Genomic DNA, 21,250 nt, shown 5'->3' with positions numbered 1-21,250 from the left:
TCTGTTAAAACCAGGCAAATGCCACAAAGTATCTCGCCTACAATACGCCAAACAGCACAGAGACAAGCCTCAAAACTTCTGGAACAAGGTAATTTGGAGTGATGAGACCAAAATTGAACTTTTTGGCCACAACCATAAACGTTACATTTGGAGAGGTGTCAACAAGGCCTATGATGGAAGGAACACCATTCCTACTGTAAAGCACGGAGGTGGATCGCTGATGTTTTGGGGATGTGTGAGCTACAAAGGCACAGGAAACTTGGTCAAAGTTGAAGGAAAGATGAATGCAGCACGTTATCAGCAAATACTGGAGGCAAATTTGCACTCATCAGCCCGGAAGCTGCGCATGGGATGTACTTGGACGTTCCAACATGACAACGATCCAAAACGCAAAGGCCAAGTCGACCTGTCATTGGCTACAGCAGAACAAAGTGAAGGTTCTGGAGTGGCCATCTCAGTCTCCTGACCTCAATATCATTGAGCCACTCTGGGGAGATCTCAAGCGTGCAGTTCATGCAAAACAGCCCAGGAATTTACAGGAACTGGAGGCTTTTTGTCAAGAAGAATGGGCAGCTTTACCATCTGAGAAAATAAAGAGCCTCATCCACAACTACCACAAAAGACTTCAGGCTGTCATTGATGTTAGAGGGGGCAATACACGGTATTAAGAACTGGGGTATGTAAACTTTTGATCAGGGTCATTTGGATGTTTTTTGTGGTCATTATGGTTTAAAAATAGAAAAAACACAGTTGTTTATCAATAAATGGCTTCACCCAACCACTAACCATGAGTGGGGAAAAAAGTTTTTGTCATCATTCATATTCTCTGAAAAAAGGCCAAGAAAGCAAAAATTCTGCCAGGGTATGTAAACTTATGAGCACAACTGTATGTCCAAGCAAGATGCAACAGACACTGGATCAGTGGATATGCATCAGCATGGTCAACCGGACAGACAGCAAACAAAAGCGGGAGAAGTGCAAAAGGGCTGCAAGCTATGCTAAAGGCTAGCCGGTATTGGTCACTCAAATTCATTAAAATATTACTGCAGTAATGATTAAATATAATTTTTTTTATGTTTTACCTCATTAAATTTTGTTTTTTTCCCCCCCCAAACTAAGAACTTATTTCAATTTTGATTCTTGCAATACATTTAAAAAAAAAAGTTGGGACAGTAAAGCATTTACCACTTTATAATACTGCCATTCCTTCGCATATTAGATAAGATGTTTCAGGACTGAAGAAACCAAGTAATGAAGCATTTCAGGTGTTATTGTCCTGTTTTTCCTGCAAACAGGTCTTAAGGTTTTCAACAGTACGTTGTACTGGTCGTTGCTGTCATTTTATTTCAAAATTCACCACACATTCTTTGTTGTTGACAGAGGGGTCAGGCAATTGCTTCTTCTGCAGCCATGCTTGTGTCATGTGTGTAGAATGTGGTTTTGCATGGTCTTAAAATATCCCTGGAAGAGACATCTTGAAGGCAGCATGTGCTGCACTAAAATCTCAATTTACTTTTCTGCATTAAATGCTGCCATCAAAGTCTCAGTTACCTTTTCCAAGGACACCGACAACCCCATACCATGACTGACCCTGGCTTTTGGACTTGTTGCTAGTAATAGTCTGGATGATACCCTTCATCACTGGTCCTTGGTCCAGAGCATACAGCATCCATTTCTTCCATAAAAGATCGGGAATACTGATTTGTCTGACCACAATACATGTTTTCACTGTGTGATGGTCCATGCCAGATGCTTCCAAGCTCAGAGAGCTCAATAGTGCTTCTGGACACAGTTAACATGAGGCTTCCTTTTTGCACAGCAAAGTTTTAACTGGCATTTGTGGATTAAGTCCTGTATTGTAGTTCTTAAAGGTTTGTGGAAGTAATCCCGAGCCCATATGGCTATATTAGCTACAGATAAACAGTCCTTAATGCAGTGCCATCTGTGGGATTGGGGATATTAAAATATCCAAATCCCTTCCTACCTTTCTTTGAGGAACATGGATTTTAAACATTTCAATAATTTTCCTCACACAGTTGTTGAAAAACTGGAGATCCTTGGCCCATCTTCACTCTTCAAAAGACTAGGTCTTTGCTGGATACTGATTTTGTACCAAGTCATGAAAATCACTTGTTGACATCACCTCTTTCAAAATCACATTACTGAATTATTTTACCTCATTACTAGCTGTAAACTGCCCCATCCCAACTATTTTGGAATGTACTGTAAGCCTGAAACATAGGAATGGATGTAAAACAAATGAAACTAGATTGCATTTCCTCTGCAGAAACTGCTGGAGTGTGTTTGCTCAAATGAAGCCACATTCTCTCACATTGTATAAAATACATACAATAACTGACATGCACAAAAATACCTTATTGAACCCTCTAAATGGCTTTTAAGTCATTACCCCTAAAACACCCCCATCACAATGGGCTGCCCCACAAAGAACCCGGGAAACCCCTCTATTCCCCCCGCCCCAGTGGAACAGTCCATCTGTTTCCCCAAACAACACGGAAGAACGTTTTGAATGCCTGGTGAGTGAATTGCTACCAGAGTTGTAATAAAAGTTTTAACCAATAAATGAAGTTAACAGCCAGTGTGAATTATTTTACTTTTTGAGACTAGACAAAGATTATACAGATGAAGAATGTAGCGACAGGACAGCAGTGATTTAAAAATGCCGGCAAATGGCTGCCTGCGCGCTATGTCAGCGTCACGGCTCAGCCCGTCACACTCTTTCACATCATTTTGAAGGGAGATTTCACTGCGCTTTGAGCAGTGAAATCTCCTCTCCACCCTTTTATATGTTTTTCAATTTAATTCAGAGGTTTTACAGGGTTTAAAACATGGATTTTGGCTGTAAAAATCGCAGTTTTAATTTTTTTTTCTGCTGTTCGCGCTCTAACGTCTAGAGTGGGGGCGCTCCTTATGACGTCATCACTCCCATTCATTTCAATGACATGGAATTTTGCCAAAAAACGGGAATACCGAACGAACGACAAGGGGTAGTGCAACCATTTTAACAAGCACACCATCCCAGATCGGGCCCTACGTTTCAGCTTTGGAACCGTGTCTATCTCGAAAGCCCTAGGAGGAGTAATGGATCCAAAAAATGGGTGAAAACGAATAGTAATAAAAATAAAACTTAAGAACAATAGTGTGCTTTTGCAAGCACACTAATGAGGTTGGCCAGACAAAACATGAAATATCTTGAATTCATACTGTCTGCAATGAAATACAAGCTGAACTAAATTTAAGACATTGCGTTCCTTTATATATATATATATATATATATATATATATATATACACACATATATACATACATACACACACATACATAAATATACACATATATACATATATATATATATATATATATATACACACACACACACACACATACTATATATATATATATATATATATATATATATATATATATATATACACACACACACACACACACATACATACACACACACACCATCACCACTTTTTTTTTTATTTTGCGGGTATGTTTGTAAATAGATCTTAGTCTTAGTATACCCATTACTAAAATCAACCTCATTTCTGAAACCCATGCATCATTACCGCAACAGGTGTTGCTTTAATGTTAATTTAATGAATGGAAAAATAGCTTTCAAATGCATATGCAGAATCTGTACACTATGCTCTTTCAGGTTTGAGATCATTTTGAAAATCTGTCAGGTTTCAAGGAAATAAAAGATATTAGGCTGTAGATTTCAAAAATTGTTACAGTAATCTCCAATTGCTTATGGCCCCACGCTGGTGGCTGCCTGTTGCAGCAGATCTGAGTGTAGTTGTATGACTATGTTTGTTGAGTGCTTCGCTGGCGTCTCTGTGTGGATTATTCTCTGGACTAACTTTATTTTCTACCTGGGACACTATGAATACTAAGACTGTGGTGCTGGCCCTGCTTCTTTTGCTCCTTCTCGCCTCGCAAGCCGACTCAACAGGTAGCGGCAGTGGACATGCGATTGTTTACACTCGGGAACAGCTGTTAGCCCTGTGCGGTGCTGGGAAGCTAACCGGCTACAGGCCCGATGTCCCCCGCGAGTTGAAAAGGAGGAGAAGAGGCTGCCGCTCGGGGGTTATGTGCCGCAGTAAAAGGAAACGCTTCAAGCCTACCCTCCCTGCCATCATCACCGGGAACGTGAGATCCATCTGCAACAAGATGGATGAGCTAGCGGCGCTAACGAAGCATCAGAGGGAATACCGGCAGTGTAGCATGATCCTGTTTACTGAGACTTGGCTAACGGAGCTAACACCGGACTCCAATGCTACTCTGGACGGGTTTCAACTTATAAGGGCCGATAGAACAAGGGACAGCGGCAAGAGAAAGGGTGGGGGACTGGCGGTGTTTGTTAATGACAGATGGTGTAATCCGGGGCACATAACCATCAAGGAAAAACTGTGTAGTGTGGACATTGAGCTACTAGCCATTAGCACTAGGCCATACTACTTGCCAAGGGAACTCTCACACATCACGATAGCAGTGTACGTCCCGCCCTCTGCTAACGCAGACTCGGCCCGTGATGTTCTCCTTTCAGCTGTAAGTAGACTGCAAACACAGCATCCACAAGCCCTCATTCTGATCACGGGAGATTTTAACCATGCCCCCCCCCAACCGCCACATTGCCAACATTTACTCAATATATCACCTGCTACACTAGAGGGAACAAAACACTAGACCTCTTTTTTGCCAACATTAAGGAGGCATACACTTCATCCCCCCTCCCCCCTCTGGGGAGATCTGACCATGACCTGGTGCATCTCATCCCCGTGTACAAGCCCATGGTACACAAACAACAGGTTACTATGCACACAAGGAAGGTATGGTTGGAAGAGGCGATGGATGCTCTCAAGGACTGTTTTGACAGCACAGTATGGGATGTATTCTGTGAGGACCATGGGGAGGACATGGACAGTCTCACCAGCTGTGTCACAGACTACATCAACTTTTGTGTTGACTCCACCATACCCACCAAGACAGTAAGACTGTTTTCAAACAACAAACCATGGATTACCCCTGATATAAAGGCCCTCCTTAAGGACAAAAGGAGAGCTTTTAAGACGGGGGACAGGGAGCAGATGAAGTGTGTTCAGAGAGAACTGAGGAGGAAAATCAGAGAGGGGAAAAACAGCTACAGGAGGAAGATGGAGGAACAACTACAGCAGTGTGATGTCAGAGGGGTCTGGAGGAGTCTGAAAATCTCAGGCCACAACAACTCCAGACCTGAGCTGGCAAGAGACCAGGAGTGGGTGAATAACCTAAATAGGTTTTTTAATAGATTTGACCAACCAGCCACCCCTCCCCCCGCTCCCCTCTCCCCCCTCCCCTAGTGTGGTGCTCTCCACAGTGCAGGTGGAGAGGGAACTGGCCAAGTTCAGGGTCAAGAAGGCGACAGGTCCTGATGGCATCAGCTCCAGGCTCCTCAAATCCTGCGCTAGACAACTGAGTGGGATTGTTGAGCATCTTTTCAACATGAGCCTGAGACAGCAGAAGGTACCGCAGCTGTGGAAGACCTCTTGTGTGGTACCGGTGCCCAAAATATCTAGGCCCTGTGATTTTAACCACAGCCCTGACAGCCCACCTGGCAAAGACCCTGGAGAGGCTTGTTCTTCACCACCTGCATCCCCTGGTGAGCTCATCTGCAGACCCACTGCAGTTTGCCTACCAGCCCGGCATCGGGGTTGAGGACGCCGTCATCTTCCTCACACAGAAAGCCCTGTCTCATCTGGAGAGGCCTGGAAGCATTGTGAGAATCATGTTTTACGACTTCTCTAGTGCTTTTAATACCATCCATCCAGACCTACTGAGGGACAAGCTGGTACGAGCAGGAGTGCACCACAACCTGTCAGCATGGCTCCTGGACTTCCTGAGTGACAGGCCGCAGTATGTGAGGACAAAAGGCTGCATGTCCGACACTGTGGTCTGCAACATGGGGGCACCGCAGGGGACCATGTTGGCCCCTCTTCTCTTCACTATCTATACAGCTGACTTCACACACTACACTGCAAACTGTCACTTACAAAAATTCTCAGACGACTCAGCCGTGGTTGGTCTCATTAACAACGGAGACGAGAGGGAGTATAGGGAATTAAACCAGAACTTTGTGTCATGGTGCCAACAGAACCACCTCCAGATTAATGCTGGAAAGACAAAAGAACTGGTGGTGGACTTTCGCCGGCGCAGAGCCCCTCCCCTTGTACCCGTGAATATTCAGGGTGAAGAAATTGAGATTGTGGACTCTTACAAATACCTGGGTTTCCACCTCAACAAGAAACTTGACTGGACTGCTAACACACAGGCACTTTACAAGAAGGGTCAGAGCAGACTCCACCTGCTACAGAGGCTGAGGTCTTTTGGGGTGCAGGACACCCTTCTGAGGACCTTCTATGACTCTGTTGTCGCATCTGTTGTCATGTATGGTGTGGTGTGTTGGTGCAGTAGCATCACAGTGGCAGAGGCAAAGAAATTAAACAAACTGGTCAAGAGAGCTGGCTCTGTCCTGGGCTGTGGCCTTGACCCTGTGGAAGTGGTGGGGGACAGGAGGATGACAACAAAACTGTTGTCAATCCTGGGTAATGTCCACCACCCCTTGCATGGAGCAATGGCAGCCCTGGAGAGCCCACTGAGCAGCAGCAGGCTTATCCACCCACATTGTAAGACTGAGAGGTACCGCAGGTCTTTTCTTCCCTCTGCAGTTAGACTGTTTAACAACTCTTTGTGGTAGCCATGGTGATGATGATGCTGTGGGAGGGGGGGGTGGTTGGGTGGTAGGGGTGAGGGGGTTTGTGATGAGGGTGATGAAGATGATGATGATCTTGTGCTGCTAGGATTTTTTACCCCCTCTTATGCTGCTATATGACTGCACTGTTTGTGTACTTTTAACTTTTTATTTATGTACTTATTTATTTAGTCGATTAGTAACAACACTTTTACTTTCATAACATCCCCCCCTTTTGTATCTATCTTGTATATATCCTTTTAGTTTTAACTTTGGTCCTGTGTTTGTATGTTGTCTATCCTTGGATACATGTTGATTGTGTGATGTACTGCTGCGACACATGAATTTCCCCATTGTGGGATAATAAAGGGCATACTTACTTAATGAGATAAACTGGTTAAAATAAAAATGTTCAAAACATTTCAGAGATTCAAGTAATTGTGCATGACGACTTAATTTCTAAAAACGTGAAAACATTAGCTTGATGTTTCCAGTCTGTTGTGGTAATGAGAATTTTAAGGACTAATTTTGGAAAATGTTCAAAAAGGTGTTAAATTGTCAGTAAATGTTTTTAAATTAATGCTCACAAATACTTCAGACCTTGCAATTAATGCCAAAAAAGGAAATTTGTTGATTTGAATCTTTTAAAAAAATTTCGTTTGAAACCAAAGATTTGATGAGAATCGCCCACATAGAACATTACTACCAAGCATCTCCCAGCTAATGTTCGGTGTCTGACAAACAAAACATGTGTGACCCAAGTTCGGCTCACTTCCCCATGGATTCATGGCAGCAATGTCACCATTTTTACTGAAGCAGGGCTCAACAACCACATTCCAGACAGGATGATTGAGCTGGATGGGCACCATGTCTTCAGAGCAGACAGACTGGTAGAGGACAGTGGCAAGAGCCTTGTAAAGGGATCTACATTGATAAATACAGGATCTACCACAACAACAAAATTAACTGTTGGAGCAGGCATGAATCACATTTGCGCAAGTAATGCTAGCTTACATCATAGTACAGCACATAACGAATCAATTGCGCATGTCTATAAAGCAATGATAATACCCATGTATTAGGTTGTGTGTGGCACTCACGACAAAAAGCAGGAGTTTCATTAAGGGCTGGCCCTGGTGCAAAATCCAGCTATGATCAGCCTGGCGCTGGTTACTTTTCAAAGTTCCTCAACCAACAATGTAAGCAGATTTCCTATTTTCCCAAACCTTTTCTTTCCTATGGTTATCAGTGGTTATTTTCATGTTTTTACATTTTTTACTGTGTTTGTGTACTCACGTCAGCTACACTGTATGGAAGCTTGACGCTGATTGGCTGCTCGTCGCAGCAACGTTAGGGCACCAGAAAGCTCGCTTCCAATTCACTACAGTGCAAAATGAAGTTCTGCTGATGAGTACGCACGTACGAAGCAACACCAGCTTTTGGCAGACAGAGGACAGAAAATAAAGTGACTTACTTGGCTGGGGTCTAAATATATTCTCCAGAGCACAGAAAATCAGGTTATTAATGATTACCGGAATGAACTGATGTGTTATGAGAAACCCAGAGCGATGCAGTTGTGTACCGTACTGAACAAACTGAGCTAACACTACACAGAGAAGTGAAAACAAAACAACTTTGTGCCAGATAAACAGATTATAGGATGATCACACAATGTGGTTTTCACTCAAAAGCGAACTTTAAAGCGCACTTATGAATATTGTTTACTACAAGCAGCAGTAGCAGGAGCCTGTGGCAATGGCGGTCATGAAATTTACAGCTCTGTTTACCAGCTTGTTTACTGGTTTGTCTTGCCACTCTAAATTACATATAGAACATGAAACTTTTAATATTTTACCTAATTATGGATTGAATGTCACCTTGGCTCCAGAAGTACCAAAGAAAAGGCAACAGGACCAGCTAACCATGTCCAGATTCCGTCCAAGTTTGGCAAGAAAGGTGCCCAGATGATGAGAGATCAGTAAACAAATAACTATTCTTATGAAAGCGTAATGGCCATAGATCTTGAACATGATGAATTTCTAGTTGGTTTTCCAATGCAAAATGCTAACTTTGGTGAAGTTGTTGAGTCTTTCCATAACCGTCTCATGCTGTGACAGTCTGTGTGAGACACAGTGAATTTAAAAACTAGGGCCAAGAGGCTCGTTTGAAATGTTGTCAAAAGTAGCACACAAACACAGGACATTTGAGTAAGATTAAATAACTGTTCTGATAGGCCTAGGTTAACTTAAAAATGAACAATCGCGAAAACATTTTTCACTTTTTCCAGTATACTTTTGGCAGGGATGAGAGTGGGTGGTCACCAAAAAAGCAGAAAACAAGAGGGCGCCCGAAGCCGGGGGTCTGGGAGGGATACCCCCCAGGAAAATTTTGAAAAATAAGGCCTTACAAACCACTTTTCCTGCAATCTGAGCTGTAGTAGATAAAAAAATCTGTTGTCTTTTTTATATATTTACATGAAAATATGTTTCAAATCAATAGGAGTATTGTTTGAATTCAAAATAAAATCACATTCTACATTCAAGGGTATGGTTATAATTTATGATCAACAAAAATGACAAACTAAATTCACATTAAACGTAAGTTTTATTAATTATCAAAATGTTCATATATTAAATAAAATTTCTTAGGGAGAAAAGGTCAGTCACCCTATGTCCTCATTAGTTGCATATGATTTCAAAGTCTTTCGAAATATGTAAGTTTTCAAAACTGTCCGCATTAATTCAGATTTACTGACCATCATATACATGTTCAATGTATTAAATCAAACGAATGCTAAGTTTATGGGATAATGTCTATGTACACTTTATACAATTATTTATAGTTAACAGTCACTTCTCATTTTCATTTAATGTAGTGTGGGGGCTTTATAGATAATTGGGCTAATTTTGAGGGCACTGCTGGCCTGTTAGGGCGGGACGGTATCCATCCCACTCGGGAAGGTGCTGCTCTCATTTCCTGCAGCATAGGTCATAGTCTCAGAACAGGCCTAGTTAATTTCTGACAATCCAGAGCCAAGGCCAGGGAGCAGACAAACAGGCTAAACCGACTGTCTGCTAGCTGCACAGAGTTGTCACTCAGGGCCCACTACATCGAGACTGTGTCTGTTCCCCGAGCTCAACAAAAGGGTAGAAATTTTCAGAGAGTTTGTTCCAGTAACCTAATCAATATAAAATTAGATCATACTGACTGTACAGCTGCTGCCAGCACCTTTGATCTAAAGGTGGGGCTATTAAATATTAGATCTCTTACATCTAAAGCGCTAATGGTTAATGAACTCATTACTGATCAGGAGTTTAATGTACTGTGTTTAACAGAAACATGGATTAAGCCAAATGAATATATAGCATTAAATGAAGCGAGTCCTCCTAGATACAGTTATATACACCAGCCTCGTCTAACTGGCAGAGGAGGAGGCGTCACGGTTATTTATAACGATTATCTAGGTGTAACACAAAAACCTGGTTATAAATTTAATACATTTGAAGTTCTTCATACTCATATAATGTATGTAGCCTCAAAAAATAAGTCTACCCAGTTAATTCCATTGTTTATTATTTACAGGCCCCCGGGGCCATATTCTGAGTTTCTTTCTGAATTTGCAGATTTTATCTCAGATCTGGTTATTTCCTTAGACAAAGCTTTAGTTGTCGGAGATTTTAATATTCACTTCGATAACCCAGAAGACCCTTTAAAAACAGCATTTGCGTCCATCTTAGATTCAGTCGGGATTAAGCAGAACGTCATAGGACCGACCCATAATGGTGGTCACACCCTTGATCTAATACTAACATTCAGATTAAACGTAGACAATATAGTCATACTTCCACAGTCTGAAGTTCTCAGATCATTGTCTCATCTCATTCAAAATATGTCTGAGTAATAATATATGCACCTCACCACGCTACTGTATTAAACATACTTTCACGTCAACTACTGCACAGAGCTTTATAAATGATCTCCCAGAGCTGTCAACTTTGATTGGGTCACTGTCAGCCCCTGCAGAACTTGATCAGGCAACTGAATGCTTAGAGTCAACATTCCGCCATACTTTAGATAATGTAGCTCCTCTAAAAAGGAAAATGGTCAGAGACAAAAAATTAGCACCCTGGTATAATGATGACACTCGCACATTAAAACAGACCACTCGAATATTGGAACGTAAATGGCGTCAAACAAAATTGGTAGTGTTCAAATTAGCTTGGAAGGAGAGCTTCCTGAAGTATAGAAAAGCTCTTAGTGCTGCGAGATCAACATATTTCTTCTCCCTAATAGAAGATAACAAAAATAATCCTAGATTCCTATTTAATACTGTAGCAAAATTAACCAGGAATAAGTCCACTATCAACACATGCACACCTGCAGTATGTAGTAGCAACGACTTCATGAATTTTTTTAATGACAAAATTGAGAATATCTGACAAAAAATTCAAACTACTAATTTAAGTTTAGACAATGAAAGTGACCTTGTAGTTAACAATATAACTGTATCAGATCATCAGTTAGAATGTTTTACTCCCCTAAAAGAAACTGAATTACTTTCATTAATCTCTACATCAAAAGCCTCAACTTGCGTACTAGATCCCTTACCGACACATCTATTCAAACAGATAATGCTTGGAGTAATTGAACCGCTTCTAAAAATAATAAATTCTTCTCTTATGATTGGCTATGTATCCAAATCCTTTAAACTAGCAGTTATCAAACCCCTGATTAAAAAAACCTGACCTTGATCCGTCAGCTGTCCAATTATCGGCCAATATCAAACCTCCCCTTTATCTCCAAGATCCTTGAAAAAGCTGTGGCACAGCAGTTATGCTCATATTTACATAGGAATAACATCCATGAAATGTATCAGTCAGGATTTAGACATCATAGCACAGAGACAGCTCTGGTTAAAGTAGTAAACGACCTACTGTTGGCGTCTGATCAGGGCTGTCTCTCGCTACTTGTGTTGCTTGACCTTAGTGCAGCATTTGATACCATTGATCATTCCATTCTTCTGGATAGACTAGAAAATGTTGTGGGAGTTAAGGGACTGGCCCTCTCCTGGCTCTGGTCTTATCTAACTGATCGTTATCAGTATGTTGATATAAATGGTGATATTTCTAGACGTACCGAGGTAAAGTTTGGTGTTCCACAAGGTTCTGTCTTGGGTCCACTGCTTTTTTCTCTATATATGTTACCTCTGGGCGATATTATTCGTAAACATTGTATTAGTTTCCACTGTTATGCTGATGACACACAGTTGTATGTCTCTGCAAAACCTGATGAGAGACACCAGCTTAATAGAATTGAGGAATGTGTTAAGGACATTAGACACTGGATACTTATTAATTTCCTTCTGCTTAACTCTGACAAGACTGAAGTACTTGTGCTAGGACCACATACAGCTAGAAGTAAGTTTTCTGATTACACAGTGACTCTGGATGGCCTTTCTGTTTCTTCACGTGCAGCAGTAAAAGACCTCGGAGTGATTATTGACCCCAGTCTTTCATTTGAAACTCACATTGATAACATCACCCGGATAGCTTTTTTTCATCTCAGAAATATTGCAAAGATAAGAAATTTAATGTCATTGCATGATGCAGAAAAATTAGTCCATGCTTTCATTACCTCCAGGTCGGATTATTGTAATGCCTTACTGTCTGGATGTTCCAATAAGTGCATAAACAAGCTCCAGTTAGTTCAAAATGCAGCAGCAAGAGTCCTTACTAGAACTAGAAAATATGACCACATCACGCCTGTCTTATCCACACTGCATTGGCTCCCAATCAAATTTCGTATTGATTATAAAATACTACTATTGACCTTTAAAGCACTAAATGGTCTCGCACCACAGTATCTGAGTGAACTTCTGCTCCTCTATGACCCGCCATGTCTACTTAGATCAAAAGGTGCAGGCTATCTGCTGGTACCTCGTATAGTGAAGGCTACAACAGGGGGCAGAGCCTTTTCTTACAAAGCCCCACAGTTATGGAACAGCCTTCCAAGTAGTGTTCGGGAATCAGACACAGTCTCAGCATTTAAGTCTAGGCTGAAAACATATCTGTTTAGTCAAGCCTTTTGTTAATGGTGTTTATGAGGTAAAGGAGTAGATCTGGAGGGTCCTCAGACAGAGTGTTTTGGTAAACTGGGATGTATGGATGCTGTCAGTCCCCACTCGCTTGCTCACTCGAGTTTGTTGACGGTGTAGTGGCTGGCTGCTTTATGTCCCGGGGCTCCCTCATGCCTGTGTTACCTTCTGGCTCTCTCCTTTTAGTTATGCTGTCAGTTATGCCGCTTTTCCACTACCAACGCGGCTGAGCCGTGCCGTGCTGAGTTGGGCTGAGTCGAGCTGAGCGGGGCTGTTTGAGTTGCATTTCGACTACAACCGCGCTGAACCATGCTGGCTGGAAGTGGGTGGACACATTGGGTGGAGTTAGCGAAAGTGGGTGGACGTCAGGTGATGTCGTTTGGCGGCGCAAACAGTGACATCAGTGAGCTTTTAAGCGGTAGTCTCACAACCCGGAGAGTAAACAATAAACATAGAGGACATGGAGTCGTTAGTGTTGCTGGTCTTGGTGCTGTGGCTTGTTGTCACCGACAACGCCAACAGATACTGGCAAGAGCGTATAGATGAGGCGAGGCGCATAAGGCTTCATAATTCTCGTAATTCGTAACTCTCCTTCTTCCGAGTTTACGGTGTTTACAGATCCCAGCGTGCTCGCAGGGCGTGTGAGAGCATGTGAGGACACTCCTCCTCACCAATCAGCGCGCAGGGGAGTGTCTGCTCACGCCCCTAGCCTCACTCAGCTCGGTTTGGCTCGCTTCAGCCCCACTCCAAAACCGTGCGAGTTTTGGGGGCTATGCAGGGCTGAAGCGAGCTGAGTCGTGCTGTTTTTGGATAGTCGAAACGCGAGCCGTGTCGGGCTGAAGTGAGCTGAAAAAGGGTAGTGGAAAAGGGCCATTAGTTGCCGGAGTCCCTGCTTGTACTCGGTGCAATATGTATACTGCTCCTACTTATTCAGGTGACATTGGGCATACCTAACAACCTGTGTCTTCTTTCCCTCCCCCCCACCCCAAATCTGTCCCTCTGAGTTACATGGAGTCAACAGGAAATCTTTTGGTGGAGAGGGTGGAGACCTCGACTGGCTATCGTAGCCTGCAGGGAATCAGCCGTCAGACATTTTGTCGCATGTCCCAGACCCGGTGAAATGTAACTGAATTGTCTTGGCCAGCCCTAAGGGTCCCATCTGCATCTCATCATTGCTGAGGAGTGTGCTCCCATCACCCAATCAAGCATCCAGCCAGAGCAGGTCATGATATTTTTTTTACCATATTAACATGCCATTGTTGTGTGTTATGCCTGATGTAAAGACTCTCGTCTCTGCGAGTCTACCACACAGATTTAATACTTGTCATTTTTAGGGCATACCTAACAACCTGTGTTTTCTTTCTTTCCCCCCCCCCCCAATCTGTCCCTCTGAGTTACATGTTGATCCTGGGATTGAGATGCTGGCCTCTTCTGCCCCTCGGACCTGCTTGATCCATCCTGGTGCCCTGTGTCTGGTCGGAGTTTTATCACACCGCTCCTGTGAAGGACGGCCCCATGAGGACAGTTGAGGGTTATACCTGTTAAAACTGTTAATATTATAGTCAGGCTGTATGTTGTTGCCCAAATGAGGATGGGTTCCCTTTTGAGTCTGGTTCCTCTCGAGGTTTCTTCCTCATGTCGTCTGAGGGAGTTTTTCCTTGCCACCGTAGCCACAGGCTTGCTCATTGGGGATAGATTAGGGATAATGATGCACCGATCGATCGGCTGCCGATCATGATCGGCCGATATTGCCCAAAAATAGCCTGATCGGCGATCGGAAAAACATGCCGATCAAAAAGCCGATCGCGTGACGTAAATTATTAGCGACGTTTAAAACTGGCAAGCGCGCAACCATAACCTACAAGTGCATCTCGACAACGCGATGACTTCTCCTGTCTGGACTTTCTTTAAAGTGAGTGAGGCAGATGTGAAACTTGCTGTATGCAATGTATGCAATGACGCAATATCTCGAGGTAGAAGTACCCCTCGACAGTTCAACACCACTAACCTCATTAGGCATCTTAGAATTCGCCATTCAACTGAATATGCCGAGTACAAGAAACTTGTCAAGCCGAAGGCAACCGGTTCATCCCCATCCCCCAGCCAGCCGACTTTGAGCGAAAGTTTACATCGACATGAACCATACAGCAGAGAAAGTAAGAGGTGGAAAGACATCACGTCTAAGGTTATGGAATTCGTTTGCCTAGGTGAACAGCCACTATCTGTTGTGGAGGAGAAATCTTTCCGTCGAATGATGACCTGTCTTGATCCCCGTTACGACGCCCCAAGCAGGAGATATCTAACTGATGTATGTCTCCCTCAGTTGTACCAAACTGTGTACGCACACACTGAAACCCTTCTGAAGGCTAACGTATCCATTAGTTTCACCAGCGATATTTGGAGTGCAGACGCATGCCCAATGTCTCTACTTAGCTTAACAGCGCACTTTATTGATGCTAATTTTGAAAGACACAACATTGTGCTACACTGTCAGGAGTTCACGGGGTCTCACTCCGCGGAGGCTTTGGTGGAGGCTTATCGCTGTATGTTTCAGTCATGGGGGATCCAAACGGAGCGAATCCACGCCATTCTAACCGATAATGCAAAAAACATGCAAAAAGCCATGAGAGACGCAGATTTCCCTGGGCTCCCATGTATGGCTCACACGCTACAGTTGGCGGTACATGAGGGAATACTGTCTCAGCGCTCCATCTCGGATATTGTAGCATCAGGAAGACGCATTGTTGGACACTTCAAACACTCTCCCTTGGCATACAGTCGACTGGAGAGCTGTCAGAAGCAATTCGGCCAGCCAATTAGAAAACTCCGCCAAGATGTACCAACGCGCTGGAATAGTTCTTTCTACATGCTCCAGAGTCTCTTGGAGCAGAAACTGGCCCTCGCATCATATGCAGCAGAATACGAATTGCCATGCAACTTCACAGTCCACCAATGGAAATTGATTGAAAACACAATAACCATCCTGGCCCCGTTTGAAGAGCTAACCAAAGAAATCAGCTCATCCACTGCGTCCGCTGCGGACGTAATTCCATGCATCCGAGCGCTCACTCGTCTACTTGAGAAAACAACTGAGACGGACCATGGCGTGAAGACGGCGAAATCAGTGCTACTGGAAGCTGTCCGACGACGATTCGCTGACATTGATGCACAGAAGTTGTACACAATAGCTACAATGCTAGACCCGAGGTAAGAGACACGTCCTGACCCAATTAAGTTGCCTATATTCCTGAAGCCCAACAATACAATATATAATATAATATAATATAATATAATATAATATAATATAATATAATATATAATATAATATAATATAAATGTAAAATATCAGCTGGCAATGGATGTATTTTTTTCTAGGCTACCTGACTGAAATGAATGTTATTTTGCATATCACTATAACCTAATCAATTTCTCGTTTTCATGTTTATGTCATGTCTGTTTTAGGTATAAAGACAGATATTTCTCAGAGGCACTCAAACCATCTTTCCATGAACAGCTTCAGAACGCCCTTGAAACCAGCCACCCTGAACTACCCATCACTACAAGCACTGTGGAGCAACCCAGTTCCAGCAAGTCAACTGACAAGACCCCACCTGCCTGCTCTTTGCAGGCAATGTTCGCAGAGTTAGTCGATGAGGTAGCAGGGCACAGTGAGCAGGAAATTACCATTATCACCCAGGTCAGCCAGTACATGGCAGAGTCTGTATTGCAGCGCAGTTCAAACCCACTTGCCTATTGGCAGCTGAATAAAGGCCGCTTCCCTGCACTTGCACAGACAGCAAGAGCCTATCTTTGTTCACCATGCACAAGTGTGGATAGTGAGCAGCTCTTTAGTACAGCTGCAAACATCATTGATGACAAAAGAAACCGTCTCACCCCCAAAAATGCAGAGATGCTCATAATGATCAAAAGAAACTTGCCCCATGTTATTGGGCAGTGAAAGATTTTGTCCTTTGTGATAGTAGGCCTTGCACGTTTTGGTTTTGTGGCCAATTGTTTATTTTATCTTTAACCAGCATTAACAAGCCAGTTTTCAAGTAGCCCAAGTTTTTTGTAATGTGAGTTAGAAGCTGTCTGCTTGGCTTTCTAATGTTCTTTTATTTACATTTTGAATGGTGACATGTTGTCACAAAGGCTACAGTAAAATAAAGGCATTCTGTGCATTTGAAGATTTTGACTGTTTTTTATATTATATATATATATATATATATATATATATATATATATATATATATATATATATATAAGTTCATTATTTAAAAAAAAAAATCGGCAGTGATCGGCAATCGGCAGATCAAGTTGTTTGGTGATCGGTATCGGTGATCGGCCCAAAAAATGGTGATCGGTGCATCACTAATTAGGGATAAAATTAGCTCATGTTTTAAGTCATTCAAATTCTGTAAAGCTGCTTTGCGACAATGTTTATTGTTAAAAGCGCTATACAAATAAACTTGATTTGATTTAATTATTTCGACGACTTCTTCAGCCTTTTGGCCAAAGACAAAAGCTTGCCAGTCCTCTCTCTCTTTTTTATACCAGCATCGATTTCACGTACCTTCGCTTCGTCTCGCTTGTCAATTGTATTCGGCATTTTGAGTAAAAAAGCCGATACGAAAGAGAAACGTATTTTTGAAGCGCAGCGACGATGAACATGTGCAAGTTTCAATAAAATAGAACAGATGCGGGTACTTTTATAAGAACTGTTATGATTGGCTTTTGTTCTCTCCCACACTCTTGTAAGAACTGTTATGATTGGCTATCATGTTCTTGCCAGCGATGTTTTGGCCAATTACATTGTAGATAACACGTATTCTACTGCAAGACTTATGCCATGTACACACGTAGCCGGGTATTTTTAAAACCGAACATTTTCCCCCCCTCCGTTTATAAAAATGTTTTATCCACACCACCTTGTCTTCGAAAAAAATCCCTTCCACACATAACCGAACATCTGCGTTTTCAATCACATTCATAAGCATTCCCAACCTGTAGATGGTTATTTCCCCAAATCCTACCCCCTAATCACATCGCCTGTGCTCTTGGAGCAGTAGTTGGGCTTCTAAAATTAAACATGTAAATAGCACCTGCACAATAATTAACGCTTTCAAGGCACTACTCCGATCCATTACTCTTTAGCTAGCCGCACACTACGCCGATTTTCAGCGTACCGAGCCAACTGAAGTCGCGAGTCAGGCGTAAAGACTAGTTTTCGATGGTACCGACTCATCTCACAGCCGATTCGAAAAACTAATCGGGAGCCAGACTGATCGGCGAGAGTCGCTAGCAATAGCCAATCATATCTTTCGCATATAACACGTGACATCATTAAACACAATTTCTAGCGCGAGAAATACGTGTTGGTAGCACCTAATGCAGGTATATACTGTAATTCCATAGACTGAAGCTTTATCCATAGACACAGTGGGCTGGAAAGCCACTCTGCTCAAGTTGTGTGGCTGAATTCCAAATCGCTTTAACTCCCCTATATAAGTGCACTATTTAAGGTTGGGAATAATAGCTCATGCAGCCTAGATAGTGCGCTACATATTCCGTGTTGTGTCATTTGTAATTCAGCCTGTAGCATCTTCAAGTGTTGGATTTAACAGTAACTATATCCAATAGCCAATCACAAAGCTATTGTCACGTGTCGCTTCAATCGCGACTGCAGTCGTAAACAGTCGGGGGATATGTGCGTGCCCTGTCGGGAGTCGGCTCTGAAATGGGTCGGTTCGGTACCGCGTGGATCTCCGTGGTGTGCGGCTAGCTTAAGTCCATGCTTAATCTGGCTTCTGCAGTAAACAAAGGTCGCACGTTTGACGTCAGGGCAGATTTGTTGTCATTTTTTTGGCGCAGATTGTGACGTTCTAAAACGCAAACCTCCGGTTATCTCTGTCTACACGAAAAGGCATACACGGAGTTTTCAAAAATCTTCACTTTGCCCGGAGTTTTTTTAAATATTCGTTTTTGATGTGTTTTCATGTGGATGACAGGCCAAAACGTAGAAAAATATCTTCGATTTAGCAGATACCCGGCTACGTGTGGACGGGGTCTTAGTGAGACTAAAGATGGCGAAAATGTAAACATGTAACATAGTCATACGCTTGAGTATCACGAAGGAACATGCCCCAACCCCCCCTCAATGAAAAAAAAAAAAATCTCAACGGATTTGGCATAATATCGATTTTTGCTCAGAAAAAGCGGAAATCCGCCGAAAAGCGGAAAACTCTCATCCCTGTTTTGGAGAAAGACTGTCAGGATACAGTGACTGTTGGATGATCACCACTTCAGTACTGTTGGCAGTGTTGACAAGTAAAGGTAAATTAAAATGAGAATACTTGTTCAGAACTGGATTCCAAATCTGCTGGTGGTGGGAATGGACATCTACTTGTGTCTCCTTGTTAAGTGCTTTGTTTTTTGCTTGTCAATAGTTAGGTGTTTTTTTTTTTAAAAGACTAGTCAGTCAGTAGTCATGGTGAATAGATAACTGCAGTAGCTGCTATAGAGGCTTTGCATCGTCACATAACCCCATAGCAATGGTAACTATGCCACCATGACGGGGGCACACTTGTGCTTCATTCAGACGAGTTAGTTATTGATCAGTATGAGAAGGTTTTGCTGTGTTTTTGGATGTGCAAATCATTTTGAACAAAAAGATAATTTTTTTTTTATTTACTAAAAGTAACTTATCGGGGGGAAAAAATAGATTTCTAAAATGTAGAAGGGAAAAATGGGGGAGGGGGGGAATTCAGCAGGACTGTGTCAAACGGAGAGGTCAAAAACCCAAATGGTATGCTCACTTAATTTCCACAAAAGGTAAGAATTCCTAAAAAAAAGAAATGTAATTTCACAACTGCAGCAAGGTGCTCATTCTTATACAGTGAAATGAACATGAGCATCACAGTAGCTCTGCAGAGCCTCACCTTCACAGAGACTTAAAAATTGCACTTACATTCAGAGATCCTTCGGAGCACGTTGTGCATGCGCTTGGGAGCCAGTCTCATCTCATCTCATTATCTCTAGCCGCTTTATCCTTCTACAGGGTCGCAGGCAAGCTATCCCAGCTGACTACGGGCGAAAGGCGGGGTACACCCTGGCCAAGTCACCAGGTCATCACAGGGCTGACACAGACACAGACAACCATTCACACTCACATTCACACCTACGGTCAATTTAGAGTCCCCAGTTAACCTAACCTGCATGTCTTTGGACTGTGGGGGAAACCAGAGCACCCGGAGGAAACCCACACGGACACGGGGAGAACAGGCAAACTCCGCACAGAAAGGCCCTCGCCGGCCACGGGGCTCGAACCTGGACCTTCTTGCTGTGAGGCGACAGCGCTAACCACTACACCACCGTGCTGCCCTGGGAGCCAGTCATTATGGGAAAAACCTGATGCTGCTTTGAGCACAATCAGCACATGCATATAAGGACACCGATGCTTTGTGAAGTATTATCACTGTAACACTTGTTTGTCACCATGTTTATGACTACTTTCAGTTTCGCTTTTGTAAATATCTCACCTGCGAATACACTCTTCCTCCACTTAGATCCGTCTACTGCCACAGACCTGACAGAATACTTCACAAAGTGTCTGTGAAAACAGTGTCCTTACAGTGGTGCTTGAAAGTTCGTGAACCTTTTAGAATTTTCTGTATTTCTGCATAAATATGACTTAAAACATCAGGTTTTCACACAAGTCCTAAAAGTAGATAAAGAGAACCCAGTTAAACAAAGGAGACAAAAATATTATACTTGGTTATTTATTTATTGAGGAAAATGATCCAATATTACATACCTGTGAGTGGCAAAAGTATGTGAACCTCTAGGATTAGCAGTTAATTTGAAGATGAAACTAGAGTCATGTGTTTGTCATCCCATTGATTGAAATCAGGTGTGAGTGGGCACCCTGTTTTATTTAAAGAACAGGGATCTATCAAAGTCTGAGCTTCACAACACGTTTGTGGAAGTGCATCATGGCATGAACAAAGGAGATTTCTGAGGACCTCAGAAAAAGCATTGTTGATGCTCATCAGGCTGGAAAAGGTTACAAAACCATCTCTAAAGAGTTTGGACTCCACCAATCCACAGTCAGACAGATTGTGTACAAATGGAGGAAATTCAAGACCATTGTTACCCTCCCCAGGAGTGGTTGACCAACAAAGATCACTCCAGGAGCAAGGCATGTCATAGTCGGCAAGGTCACAAAGGACCCCAGAGTAACTTCTAAGCAACTGAAGGCCTCTCTCACGTTGGCTAATGTTCATGAGTCCACTATCAGGAGAACACTGAACAACAATGGTGTGCATGGCAGGGTTGCAAGGAGAAAGACACTGCTCTCCAAAAAGAACATTACTGCTCATCAGCAATTTGCTAAAGATCAC

The 21,250-nt window shown here is 42.7% G+C and overlaps 1 protein-coding gene across 7 annotated transcripts in view; it reads right to left on the bottom strand.

Moving 5' to 3' along the window:
• The window catches only part of zc3h11a (zinc finger CCCH-type containing 11A), a 100,377-nt gene that overhangs the window by 51,310 nt on the left and 27,817 nt on the right, over positions 1-21,250 (bottom strand). The gene's annotated exons all lie outside the window — the stretch shown is intronic.

The sequence above is a fragment of the Neoarius graeffei genome, chromosome 26 (assembly GCF_027579695.1).
Source record: "Neoarius graeffei isolate fNeoGra1 chromosome 26, fNeoGra1.pri, whole genome shotgun sequence".
Taxonomy (NCBI): domain Eukaryota; kingdom Metazoa; phylum Chordata; class Actinopteri; order Siluriformes; family Ariidae; genus Neoarius; species Neoarius graeffei.
Note: the sequence above shows the minus strand (reverse complement) of the source record. Positions and strands in the feature narration are given on the sequence as shown.